Genomic DNA, 13,676 nt, shown 5'->3' on the forward strand with positions numbered 1-13,676 from the left:
TTTGTGTTATGTTTAAAAGAGATCTTTCCCTACTCTGAAGTCACAGATAAAACTATATTTGCCTTTTTCCTTGGTTTTTAATTGAGATGGTAATTGTCTTCAAGATATGAAGAACTTAGATTATCCTCAGAAGTACAGTTGCATTATAGAACCAAACAGCTACAAAGAAAATAGCTAGGACCACAGGATTTTTTTTTCCCAAAAACAAATCAGTATCAAGATGAAAAATAATATAAAAATAACTTATCAAATGTCAGTCTATACCACATCCTCCCATCCAAAAAATAAAATTTTAATGAAGTGCCTCTCAAAAGTAAAATAATTATAATCAATCTGCAGTTGTGAACTACCTACTTACTAAAATTTACTTGTAACCCCAAAATCAATCCTCAGGTACGTCAGCAGTCATTTGCAGACATGCGTATGTGCAGAATGGAGAAAACTTTGAGCTGCCAGATGTGCATGTTCTCAGCTGGTTCAGCAAGAATCCTTTTTGTAGTTTACTTAGTGCCATGTTTTCACATTTTTTTGCTTTTTGTTGGTGATTTCGTTATTTTAAATGACCCCAACCAAAGTCCTAAAATGCTGAATAGTGTTCCTAAGTAGAAGAAGAATGTGAGGAGCTTTACAGAGAAAATATGTGTATCAGAAAAGTTTTAGGGCTTCCCTGGTAGCTCAGTGATAAAGAATCCACCTGTCAATTCAAGAGACATGGGTTCTATGCCTTATCTGGGAAGATTCCACACACCGCGGAGCAACTAAGCCTACGTGCCTGTGCTCTACAGCCTGGGAGCCACATCTGCTGAGCCCACACACTGCAACTACTGAAGCCCATGCACCCTAGACTCAATGCTCCTCAACAAGCGAAGCCATCACAGTGAGAAGCCCACGTATAACAGCTAGAGAGTAGCCTCCGCTGGCTGCAACTAGAGAAAAGCCCACACAACAACAAAGACCCAGCACAGCCATAAATAAATAAATAAATAAATTTTTTTAAATTTTATTTAGGCAAGAGTCATAGTCCTATTGGCCATGAGTTCAATGTTAATGAATTGACAATATATATTAAATAGGGATTTTTAAACAGAAATACACATACAACAAAGTTATGTACTGGTGGAATGAAAAAGGTATGACCAGAGATTCACAGGAATCTAACCCTGTATTTTCCTTAGGAGCAATGGTTCAGAATTCACTAATTTGGTATTCAAGGAAACATTATGGAACATAACTTTCATGAACAATGAAAATGGATTGTAACTTTAAAGTTGCAGAAAGTAACTTAGGATTCTTAGGATCTTAGGATCCTAACTACTTAGGATTCTGTCAAGCAACAGCTGTTTAGATTTTCCACTGGAAAAATGTTATAATGGTAGACTACCAAAACAAGGCTTAAAAGTAAATACTGTATGTATATAGTGATTTATCACCATTCAGAATCTCCCATTTCGTCTTGAAGGCCAGGAAAGTACTTTATCTATATCTGTACTTTATCTAGACTTGATCCATAAGCAGACTTTATTTACATACCCAGAAATGAGATTTAATAACTCAATGTATAAAACACTGATATATAAAGTAGAACAGAAATATATTAATTATTTTAAAAAAGAAATGTCTCTCTTAACATACTAATATTTCATACTTGGGGAGCTTCATTCTATCATAGTATCATGATACTTGATATCAAATTAATAATCAAAAGTCAACTGATAAGCACAGAACTAGATAATATTGAACGATATTTAATTATGAAAATGGTCTGATGAACTATCCCTGCCCTACAATAAAAACACATTTCTAATAATAATAATCTACCTTATTTATTAAGAACTAATTAGATACTGATAAATTAATTTGATCATGTAAGCCTCACAACAACCCTAAGGTAGGTAACACACTATTAAACATTTTAGACTAGGAACTTGAGTTTAGAGAGGTTTAAGAATCTTACTAAAAGTCATGCCTTTAGAACTCTTCACAGGCTTCCCACCATTCTTCGGAATAAAATTCAAATTCTTCTTCACTAGGCCCCAAAGCCCCTGTGTGATCGTGCTCCTATTCATCTCCCAACCTCACTACCACCATTCTTCCCCCTTACACATTATGCTCCATCACCCATGCATCCATTCTGTCCCTCAAATACAGTAAATCCTTTCCCACACTCAGGCCTACACATTTGTTGGTCCTTATTCCTGGAATGTTTTTCTCCTGGCTCTTTTGAAGCCTGCTCATTCTAACTATCCCAGTCTCAGTCAAATGATACCACTTCAAAAGTATCTTCTTTGAATAATCTATCTAAAGTGGTCTCATCTAGTATCTCTTTCATCATTCTGTTCATTTCATGCACAGCACCTCATTCAATCATTCATTTACTTTGATTTTGTCTATTTCCCCAGAAGCATGCAAAAGCTCAGTTAAGAAGTAGATTATCTGATTTATAGGCTTCCCTGATGGCTCAGCTGATAAAGAATCCACCTGCAATGCAGTAGACTCCAGTTCAATTCCTGGGTCGGGAAGATCCCCTGGAGAAGGGATAGGCTACCCACTCCAGTGTTCTTGGGCTTCCCTTGTGGCTCAGCTGGTAAAGAATCCACCTGCAATGTGGGAGACCTGGGTTCGATACCTGGGTTGGGAAGATCCCCCTGGAGAAGGGAAAGGCTATCCATTCCAGTATTCTTGCCTGGAGAATTCCATGGACTGTATAGTCCGTAGGGTCGCAAGGAGTCAGACATGACTAAGCAACTCTCATTTTCACTAACTGATTTACTTATTGCTAGCATAGTGCCTGGCACACAAATTGGTATCAAGATTTTCTCAAAGAAGTAACTAGAATGAATCATCACTTAGCAGAGGAGATTCAAAGACTAAATGGAGGGCTTTCCTGGTGGTTCAGTGGTAAGAATCAACCTGCCAATGCAGGAGACACGGATTCAATCCCCAGTCTAGGAAGATCCTACATGCCAAGGAGAAACTAAGCCCACGTGCCACAACTACTGAGCCTGTGCTCTAGAGCCCAAGAACTGCAACTACTGAGCCCACCTGCTGCAACTTCGTGTGCAAATTCACATTCCTATTTTGGAGGCTGACCAATAATTTTTTTCCTTTTACTGTAAAAAACATTGGTGGAAAAACTGATCAAATTTGAATAAGGCCTACAGATTAGATAAAAAATATTATACCACTGTTAATTTCCTGATTTTAATAATGATAGTTATAAATATCTATCTAATAGTTTAAATAATAGTTATAAAAGAGTATCTTTGTCTTTAGAAAATATACACTGAAATTTTCAGTGTCAACAGAGCATCACATCACAACTTACATATAGTTCAGAAGAAAACACTCTGATTAAGCATATTCATTTATATCTCTGTCCTTTAGTATATTTTATATATGTGTATAGATACACAGATAGAAAGGGAAGAAGAGAGAAAACAAAACTTAAAAAAAAAAAGAAGGGTATGTGAGCTCAAAAGAAGTCATTTGGAAGAACACATGCCTGCTACAAGGGAAAATACTCTTTATATTTTCAAATATAAAGAGATGGAATATAAGAAAACATATTACACAATAACATACATCACTAATTTTATTATGAGGAGAGAAATTTCTGCAACAAACCTTTATCAGGAATAGCAGTTTCTTTTATGTTTGTAATTTTTACGGTCTTTTGTTAACAGTAGAGAAAACTATGGTAAGAAATAAATCAATACTCAACTAAACATATCAACACAACTAAATAAATGAGTTTGGAGGTCATACACTCATTTTCAAAGGAAATCCTTTTACTTGGTTATTCTCAAAACTGCATTTTAAGAAAGGAGGCAGGATAAACAACAAGGTCCCACTGTATAGCACAGAGAACTGTATTCAATATCCTATAATAAACCATAATGGAAAGGAATATGTATATATATGCATATACATGTATATGTGTGATGGAATCATTTTGCTGAACAGCAGAAATTAACACAACATTGTAAATCAACTATACTTCAATAAAATAAATTTTAGAAAAAAAATTAAATTTAAATAAGGAAGCAGAGTTGTAGGCAGGAAAAATAGAACGATTTGAAAATTCTTCTTACGCTAGAATAAAGTGCTGTATCTCGTGTAGACAGATACACCAACGGAATTTTGCTGACTGAAGACACAGCAGCCTAATTCAGCAGCCTGAAGCCTGGAAAAAACGTTGGAAGGATGCAAACAGAGAGGTACTTTAAAATAGAAACACAGTCAAAGTATTTTATTGTTCATATTAATCTAACATTAATATATGCAAAATTTATTTTAGCTAGCTCAAAAGGAAATAGAAGGATCTGTGTAAATTTAATCCAACAAATATTCACTGAATGCTTATATTAATTCCTGGTGCTCAGATTAGTGTTTCTGCTAAAACCTTTAAATGAAAGAAAGGATAAAACGTACATGCTGAAATGATTACTATTAGTAAACATCCCATGAAACTAGAAAACAATATTTCCCCAGGAGAGAACCATTCTCCAATAGCAGCAGCCATTCCAACCAGTTTGTTTCACAGAGGCACTGGGGTGGTGCTGGTTAACAGACTTGTGTTTAGAATAGCAGATATACCGGCTTCTAGAGTTTTCCATGTACTAAGTTACTAAATCGGTATACAAATACAAATCTGTTTTACTGGCATAATTAACTTCTAGAACATATTATTAATACTTCAGGTTATAAGACTATACATTAAAGAATTGCTTTCTGGATCAACATTACAATACAAGACCTGTCAAGAGTTTCTTAGCAGAATATATACCACCAAAGGGTTCACCTAAATAACTATTTATACTCTACTTCATTCCATGAGGAACTGGAGATATTAACAGGAACCTGTAAACAGTTTAATTTAGCTCTTTCTCATTATCTACCATGTCCAACCTCTTTTATTGGTATCACCCCTTATTTATCTTTTCAATATAAATTTCTGTGATGCTTCTTTCAAGTGGAATAGATCTATCAGTAAACATCATTGAGTCCATAGTTAAAACAGAAACCAAATACCATGTTGTTAAGATCTGGTGGTCTATTATTACAGCTTTAACCTCAAATATCTTGCAGCATTTAGTACTATAATTGTTATTACTGTTGTAACAGTAACTGGAGCTAACAATGACAATAACAACAAATATCACTGAAACAATGGAATTACATGATTTGTGAAGCTTTGCCTTCCAAGAAGGAATCAAGAAAAATAAACTGAATGTATACATCCCAGAAAATAAAGTGATAAACATTAGACAAAATTGAATGTAATGAGTATAATTCTCCATGATTTAAAAAGATGTTAAAACTCACTTCTATGGGTCAAAGATGTTATAAACACATAGAAAATTACTACTAATTTCTAGCTCGTGACACTTTTATCCTATCCTATACACTTGATTATATATGCCTTTCAAAATGGAGAATTATCTGCTAACACTCAGTCTACCCTACATGTATGCATTTAATTATATCCATGCCCAGGAAAAGAAAATCTTGCCTACCCTATAAAGCTTAAAGATGACTCAGTAACGAAAACAGATTGCAGGCAGTGAAACAATATTTTAGAAGGGAAAAATGTTCACATTTAATTAGTAACATGAACATTACAAGCCCCTCCTAAGGCAGAACAACTCCTTTATTTTTTTAATTAATGTTCCTTCTGGTGATCTACATTTTGCATCATGATCTAAAATGTATTGTCTTAATAGGAAAAAAACAAAGAAATAATCAAAACATGTAAGGTGGGGCCAAAAGGTGATTTAATATCAGGATGGAGATGTGTAGCATCAGATAAACAACTGGAAATACCTTAGGAAATAAAAAACCTAAATGTAAATATATTAAATTAAGTATTTTTAGGAATGGAAATAAAACCTTAGAAGAGTAAAGTGAGTTCCAATAGTCATTCTTTTTTTCTGGCTGTACCACAAAGATTGTGGGATCTAAGTTTCCCAACAAGGGATCCAATCCGTATCCCCTACAGTGGAAGGACAGCATCCTAACCACTGGACCACCACTAGTCCCCCCAGTAGTCATTTGTTAAAGTTAATACTAAAACATTACAAATGTATATCTTATTTATAACAATCTAGTTAAACAACTTGGGATTTGTTTTTTTCCTTAAGATGGCAGTTAATTTCATTAGAAAGGAACAAAAACCTATTTGTTTACTTATATCCAAACATGACTTTGAAGAATCCATTAACTACCACAGCTGCCATGGAAAATTCATATGTATTGCCAGGAACACACAAAGGCATGATATAAGGGAACAATAATTAGAAAATGAAGAAAATGTATTAAAGTTTCTGTTTTTGTGCAGCTAATTTTTTCATCTCTTCCATCCCTTCATACCCTTTACCCTCAAGAAGTTTCCAGAACCCAAAGAAATTTATTTGGGAAATATCTGTTGAAAAACAAATCAAATATAAATGACTGCCACACTATTCTAAGGGCTTTTGTTTTGTTTTGAAAGAAATGGGTAAAGGGGAACAAGAGAAGGGAAAGACACAAAGTGCTAACTTTAACACCAAGAGGATGGTTGGGGGAGCAAGAAGTTAGTGCGATTTATAAGTGGTATCAATTCTGGCTTAGAATATAAATTTCACTAATGAAGACTTTGAGAACTTGTGTATAATTATAGACAAATGTATTAACAATCTTTTGAAACTCCATGGGAGTAAAAGACCCATCAGTGTATTTCATAATCCTAGATTTAAACAGCTTTTCTAACAAGCTGTCTGGGTAATTACTAAGCTCTCTAAGAATTACTGTGAACTTTGTACCTTTTTAGTTCACTGACAGATGACTATTTGTTATTAGCTCAAATAATAATAATGTATTAAAATGCTTGTTTAATATACGGAAACATATGTTTGCATTTAGACTACAATGAACTTTGTTCCCCAGAAATATATTGTGAAAAGTCACACAGAAATCTGTGAATCAGCAGCAGGGCCAACAAAAGTGAAATTAGCTGCTATTTGTCTCCAAGCGTGTGATAAATAAAGCTACCTCATGCCTGGATGTGTATTTTTGAAGAACATTTCTTGATTCTACAAAAAACTTCTGTTGCTGTTTTTATCTTAATGCTTTGTTTGTGATCTCTTACATACCCACAACTGGAAAAGAAAGCATATTAAATTCTCCTTAAGAATTCCTGATCTTTACAATCGTGGTTAAGTGTGCTAATCTGATTTTCTAAAAACCAAATAATTCACCTGAGTAGAGGCAGAGCAACTAACAAACCAAACGAGCTATCAACAAATTCTAAAGGAGGACATTCTGGAAACTAAAGCAACTTTAATGAGAGAAAAGTTCAACCAGAAGGAATTCTTGTGTCTTTGGTGTGTCATTTAGAGCATGTAACTAATGTTACTGGAAACTTCTGACTCATTTCAAAACTCTACATTTTACTCTAAGCCCTTGAAAGTAGAATCCAGCCTCTTTAATGTGTTGGTTATTTAATTTCAAGGCTTATTTTATGAATTTTTCTTTTGACATTAAATATTAATATCTCATAACATTTTTCTTAGTCACTATATTATTGTAATTCTATTAATTAAAAATATGAGCAGAAATAAGAGGCAAATGAATGGTTGTTAGCATAATGGTAATAGGAGGTTTTCAACTAAGAATTATTGGGGGGGTGTTTACCGTATTAATTAGGTAATCTCTGTCATTTGTAAACAACACTCAGTGTAAACACACTAAATCTAAACTTTTAAATATAGTAAACCTAAATATAAGAATGTACTGGTGCAAGTTAGAAATTGTACATAAAATAACTATGCAATTCTCTTTAAACAAAGCCTCTCACAGCATTACGCACAATTAAGAACTTAACTAATGCTTTCTGGTGTTGGTTAATCAAGAAAATCTCTTTGGAATAGATGGACTCAAGTTATGATTTAAAGAAGGAAATAACAGGCAGATAGGAAGAAAACTATTCCCTATATATTAGAACTTACAGCCTCCCAACCACCAACAATATATCTCTTTTCTTAGCCATAGGATACCCACTCACAAGTCTTTACAACATCCATGGTGGTGGTAAGGAACAATTTAATACAGCAGCCCACCCCAAAGAAAATTTCCACTCAACTTTAAAGGCTTGTCATATCTGTCCCATCAATTGGTGAGAAGAGATGAAAATGGATTCTCAAGAGCAATAGGCTTAATGCACTACCCCTGAGGTAGTAAACCACCCCACTTAGTGTAAATAGTTTTGAAACCTGGTGATATAAGTATAAGATCCATTTCTCATCTGTAAAAGCAAAGGCTAAAGCATATTAACTGCTATGGCTTCAAACCATCAGTAAAGCTAACACACCAGGAGAAAAAGGTGAAGTTCTACTCTCGGTGGCTCTGGACTCTAACCCTGGGCAGGGAAACCAATATGTGCCAAGTCCAGTTGCCAATTTTGAGTTATTCCCACACTAATCATATTTTCACTATATACTACTAACTATATAACCCCAAGTAAAAGAAAATGAACATTTAGAACATTACAGAAGCACAAACTGGACTTTACAGCTTAAGAATCAAGGCCGAAATTAAGACAATCCAGAATATGCAAGAAGACTCTCAGTATTTCATATTAAAAATAGTGAAGATGCAAACTTTCAAAAACTGCTCACTATATGTACAAATGCCACGCTTTCATATCTCTCATAACATAAGCTCAAATATAATGATTAAAAGTGATAGCACTTCAGCAAGTCAGTTTTTAATTGCTTTATGACTTCATATAGGCTTATTTTACATTTTTTAAAGTTTACTTTTTAAATTCTCATTAGCATTAAAAATAGAAATTATATTGTTATTAACAGTCTGTAGTCTCACAGTATCAATGCCAGTGAATAATTCCACTGGGTAAAGCCCTCTGTTAACATACTACGGGATCTGATACATGGGTTTCTTTATGGGAATCATGGTAGTTTACATGCTGTATATGATTGTTTGAGTACATATTAATACAAGGCTCTGAGGACTAAAGGATTTAGTAAAACTGGAATTATTTATTTTACTGGTTAACTTTAGAGTATATGCTTCCATCAGAAAGAATACAATAGCAGTAAAAAATAATAGTTTCCTAAACTCTGAATCTAAACATTTTTTCAGCTGCCAAATCATTCTCCATACAGGTCTGAAGATAACACTAGCTAGGTGCTATATGTGAAAACATTACAAATCAGAAGAACAACACCGGTATTTTCTCTTTGTGAAGATACTCATATCTTATTACAACATAGTACACCTCAGAACACATTTCAGTCCTGCACAGGTTTTTACCTGGGACCATACCAAAAGGGTTTTCATTTACAAGTAACCATCATCTAGAAAATGCTTCTGGAGCACAGGCACAAAGAACAGAATTATAATGGGGCTGGTACATATAAGGGATATAGCCATAGAGGCAATATTACAAGAGTTCCTTTAGAGTGAGGATGAATCCAGTGGCTGCTGTTTGTACACTACCATTAGGAAGACTGTTCTGCCCGAGGCAGAAAAGTTGGTAAGTGAATGTATCAATACTGAATTCAGTCAGTGTTGCCTTCAAAATGTAATGCCTCATTCAGCGCAAACATTAGGAAGAGGCTAATGGAAGGGTTTTCTAGACAGCTAGATTGAACACAACATGAGGTCCTCCCTTGGTATACACACTGAACAGTGTTTAATTCTGCCTTCTGGTTGCCCAACACTGCTATCTTTAGAATGAGAGGGTGGGAGAGACTCTGGGTTTTGCTTTGTTTTATCAATTTATAGAGCAATAACAACAACAACAACAACAAAATACCCATAAGACCTCTATTTCCTTTTCACAGACCAAACATAACCCTGGCAAAAGGCATAAATGGGTAATTATAATAGCTTAGAGTACTTATCTGTTATTTTATCCTCAGAATCTTTTTTTCTTATAAATTGACAATGGTGACATAGGGAAAACTAAAATATTATCTTCTCATAGTACTATATGAGCAATCATTCAATAACAGAAATTAAGCAGTAACTAAAAGTCAGCTTTCCATTTTTTTTTTTTTCCTTTTACCTACCTCAGTTCAAGAAAGATTCTTGGTCCTAAAATTTTGTTGTGCCCAAAGAGGCAATCTGCCCTAGGACTATGCTTCTCAAACTTTAATGTGTATGTGATCACCTGGAATACTTGTTAAAATACAATTTCTGATTCAGTAGGTCTGGGGAGTGGGGCATGACAACCTACAGTTCTAAGCCCCCAGGTGATGGCCATCCTACCAGTCCACAGAGCACACTTTTGAGTAGCAAGTATCTCACAAATACAGGAGTAAAAAATACAGTTTTTTTATCTCCTGCCACTCTAACATTTCCACACTTTAAATTTCTTTTATTCAATTTCTCCAGCCTTTAATTTCCTCATTTGTAAAATGAAGAATTCACATACACAGACTTTTGTAAGAAAGCATTATGGGTGCATGCTAAGTCACTTCAGCTGTGTCCAACTCTGTGCAACGCTATGGACTACAGCCCACCAGGCTCCTCAGTCCACAGGATTCTCCAGGCAAGAACACTGGAATGGGCTGCTGTGCCCTCCTCCAGAGGATCTTCCCAACTCAGGGATCGAACTCGCATCTCTTACATCTACCTGCATTGGCAGGTGAGTTCTTCATCACCAGCACCACCTGGAAAGCCCACAAGCATTACAGTAAAAATTTTAAACCCTATCACACTATGAAGTCAAGTGACAGGTACATGAAAGTCTATTACAATGTTCTCTCTAGTTTGTACATGTTTTAGATCTTCATAATAGAAAACTTTTAAAAATGTGATCACTCACTAAATTCCCTACAAGAACTGTTTCACTTTTCAAATATTTCTTTTTTTTTTTTTCGTCTCTTATATGATATTATATATGTTTCAATGCCATTCTCCCAGATCATCCCCCCCCCCCCACAGAGTCCAAAAGACTATTCTATACATCTATGTCAAATTTTTAAAACTTCATCTAACAGGCACAAAGAAAAGTTTGGTGTTCACTATCTTAATTGTAGTGATAGAATCATAAGTATATACACATCAAAACTTATCAAATTATAATTTTTAAACATACACAGTTTAAGTGAATTACACCTCAATAATTCTTATAAATAAATATAATAAAAATTTATCTCCTCAATTTTTGTTTATGAAAAACAAAAACAACAGTCTGAAACTCTCAATGGTAAACCATTGTTCCCCATCACTGGGAGCCATAAACTAAGGCTGGCCTTTGAGTCTTGACATAAAGGACAATACTATAGTGCCCAAGTTACCAGTTTCCAATCAGAAAACTAAGACTCCTTAGTTTCAGTTGATCATGCCCATATCCTCACTCACTGATCACCAGTTATACAAAGCCTACTCTGGCCACCTCCATTCTCATCTTCCTTCATCTCCACACAATCCTCATCCTAACCATCTCGGAAATTATCATTCTTCAAATAGTCATACCATGAAGGATCTATTCCATTGTAAACGCTGCTTCCTCTGTCAAAAATGTCCTTCTTACTCTTTTTCTGCAATTTAGACTCCTCTCTGTCCTTTGTGACGAAGCTCAAAATCAACTTCCTTTGTGAAGCTTTTCCTAACTTCTAGGCAATGATTCCTAGGCAATCATTTGCTCTGTCCTCCTTACTCTTAACTCCAGTGTTCTCTTCATACTTCTAGGATTCTAAATAAAATAGTCTACAAAATCAATCATGGAGCTCTGCCAATATATATTTATTTAACATATATATATATATATAAAATGTACATGTACTACTATTATTAGCTAATATCTTATGCAATGGTATACAATTAAGGTGAGGTTTATTGTTGCAACAGTGGTAAATTATAAAGCATATAAAAATTTTAAAGATTATAATTAAATTACAAAATCACCTCTGTGCTTTTAATATTTTCACTGACTTCCCATCAAACATTATAGACCATAATTAATTTCCCCTCATGCACAACTAAGAGCTAGAACCGAGAGTAGAGTACCAGTTCTCCCATTTTCTTAACACACTTGCATCATTCCTCTTGTGTCAGTCCATGTGTTTCCTTGCAGATCTTTCTTAGATAACGTGTCCATTTCACCAGCATTTCATTAAGTTAGCTCTAAGTAACATACACATACAAATACTCCCAACCAGTAACACAAGCTGGCAAGACATCAAAACAAACCTGGAACTCCCATTATTTCTCCCCAATAACAAATACTTTAAAGTAACAAGAAGCCTCTAACACAAACCACCATGCCACTTCCTATTTTAAACATTAGTAAAGTTAAAATCTTATTTTTAGGAAAGTATACATTAGAACAGCCACCTCAGGAAGAGATTTCACAGCATCTTTAGTAAAGTTGATGATGTGTGCCCTATGAACCAGTTTGGTAGGCAGCCTCTTAGGAAGGCCTCACAGGATCCCACCTCCTGTTACTTGTGATGGAATTCTAAAATTAGAATACAAATACACTGTGGCTTCCACCTTAGGCTCCCTCTCTCATTCACTCTGCTGGACGCCAGCTGCCACTCTGCTGGAAGCTGCCCTATGGTGGCCATGTAGAGAGATGTCTCTTTCCAACAGTCAGTGAGGACCTGAGACCTGCCAACAGCCAGGCGAGTGAGCAAGGAGGGAGATCTTTCCCCAGGCAAGCCTCGAGATGGCTGGGGATCTGCTGCCACCTGATTCTAATCTTGTCGGAGAGTCTAACCCTGGGGCACCCAGTTAAGCTTTGCCTAAATGCTTAACACACAGAAACTGTGAGATGATAAATATTTGCTGTTTTAAGCTGCTAAGTTGTGAGTTGATTGCTTGTGCAACAACTGATAACAGCTCAAAAAGATGTGGAAGGAACATTTATAACAGCACTTAGAGATAAGAAAAAATAGGGCAATTTAAGCACTCACCATCAGGAAAATTAAGAATTTTAATTATATTAAAATGTATATATATACATGTATATTAAAATTAAGAAAGTCATACAATGGAAGACTATGCAGCAGGAAAAATAAATGAATTTGAGCTAAATGAATCTGTGCCAAAAAATTTTAAAATCAATGTTGGATGGGGAAAAAACATATCACAGAAAGATAAGAACAGTATGAAACAATTTTATAAGGTTCAAAATATGTAACTAAAAAAAAAAAAAAAAACTTGTGAATGAAGAACACCAAATTCAGTGTGGGCAGGAAGGAGAAAAGAGAAAGGGAGTGGGATTAGGGAAGAATACATAGTAAGCTTCCAACTGCATTTGTAATATCTTATTTCTTAAATGCTATGTATATGGGTGTTGGTATGTTATCTAACCTTTTTATATTGTCTGAAATATTTTGCATGAAAAAACTATAAAGAAAATAAATACAGTGAAAAGGATACCTTTAAGTAGACGTTTTGATGGTTTCTGGACCATAACAATGGATTTGAGGATATGTCCCACAAGAGACCACTACTCTACTTGGATACAACTCACTGTATCAGTGATCTATTTAGATGACTGTCTTGCCCCTTGGCTGTAAGGAACTCCAAGGTCAATAAAAAGCACCCAGTAAATGTTTGCAGAATAAATTAATGGTATGAAAAATGCTTATATGGGTTTCATTTTCCTAACTTAATAACTGCTTATTTCCAAATAAACTGACCATAGCTTTATCTCCATAGGA

At 34.9% G+C, this 13,676-nt stretch overlaps 1 protein-coding gene across 9 annotated transcripts in view; it reads right to left on the bottom strand.

The window, feature by feature from the left end:
- Positions 1-13,676, bottom strand: part of PBX3 (PBX homeobox 3) — a 226,586-nt gene that overhangs the window by 166,772 nt on the left and 46,138 nt on the right. For 2 of the 9 annotated variants that reach the window (XM_086325157.1, XM_086325162.1), the window contains exon 3: positions 4,092-4,183. The exons of the other annotated variants lie outside the window; for them this stretch is intronic. The gene's annotated coding sequence lies outside the window, so the exon portion shown is untranslated. The remainder of the gene's footprint in view (positions 1-4,091; positions 4,184-13,676) is intronic. 9 annotated transcript variants of the gene reach the window in all.

The sequence above is a fragment of the Bos grunniens genome, chromosome 11 (assembly GCF_055505025.1).
Source record: "Bos grunniens cultivar Pamir isolate PY7600 chromosome 11, Bosgru_T2T1.0, whole genome shotgun sequence".
In the NCBI taxonomy this organism is placed as follows: Eukaryota; Metazoa; Chordata; class Mammalia; order Artiodactyla; family Bovidae; genus Bos; species Bos grunniens.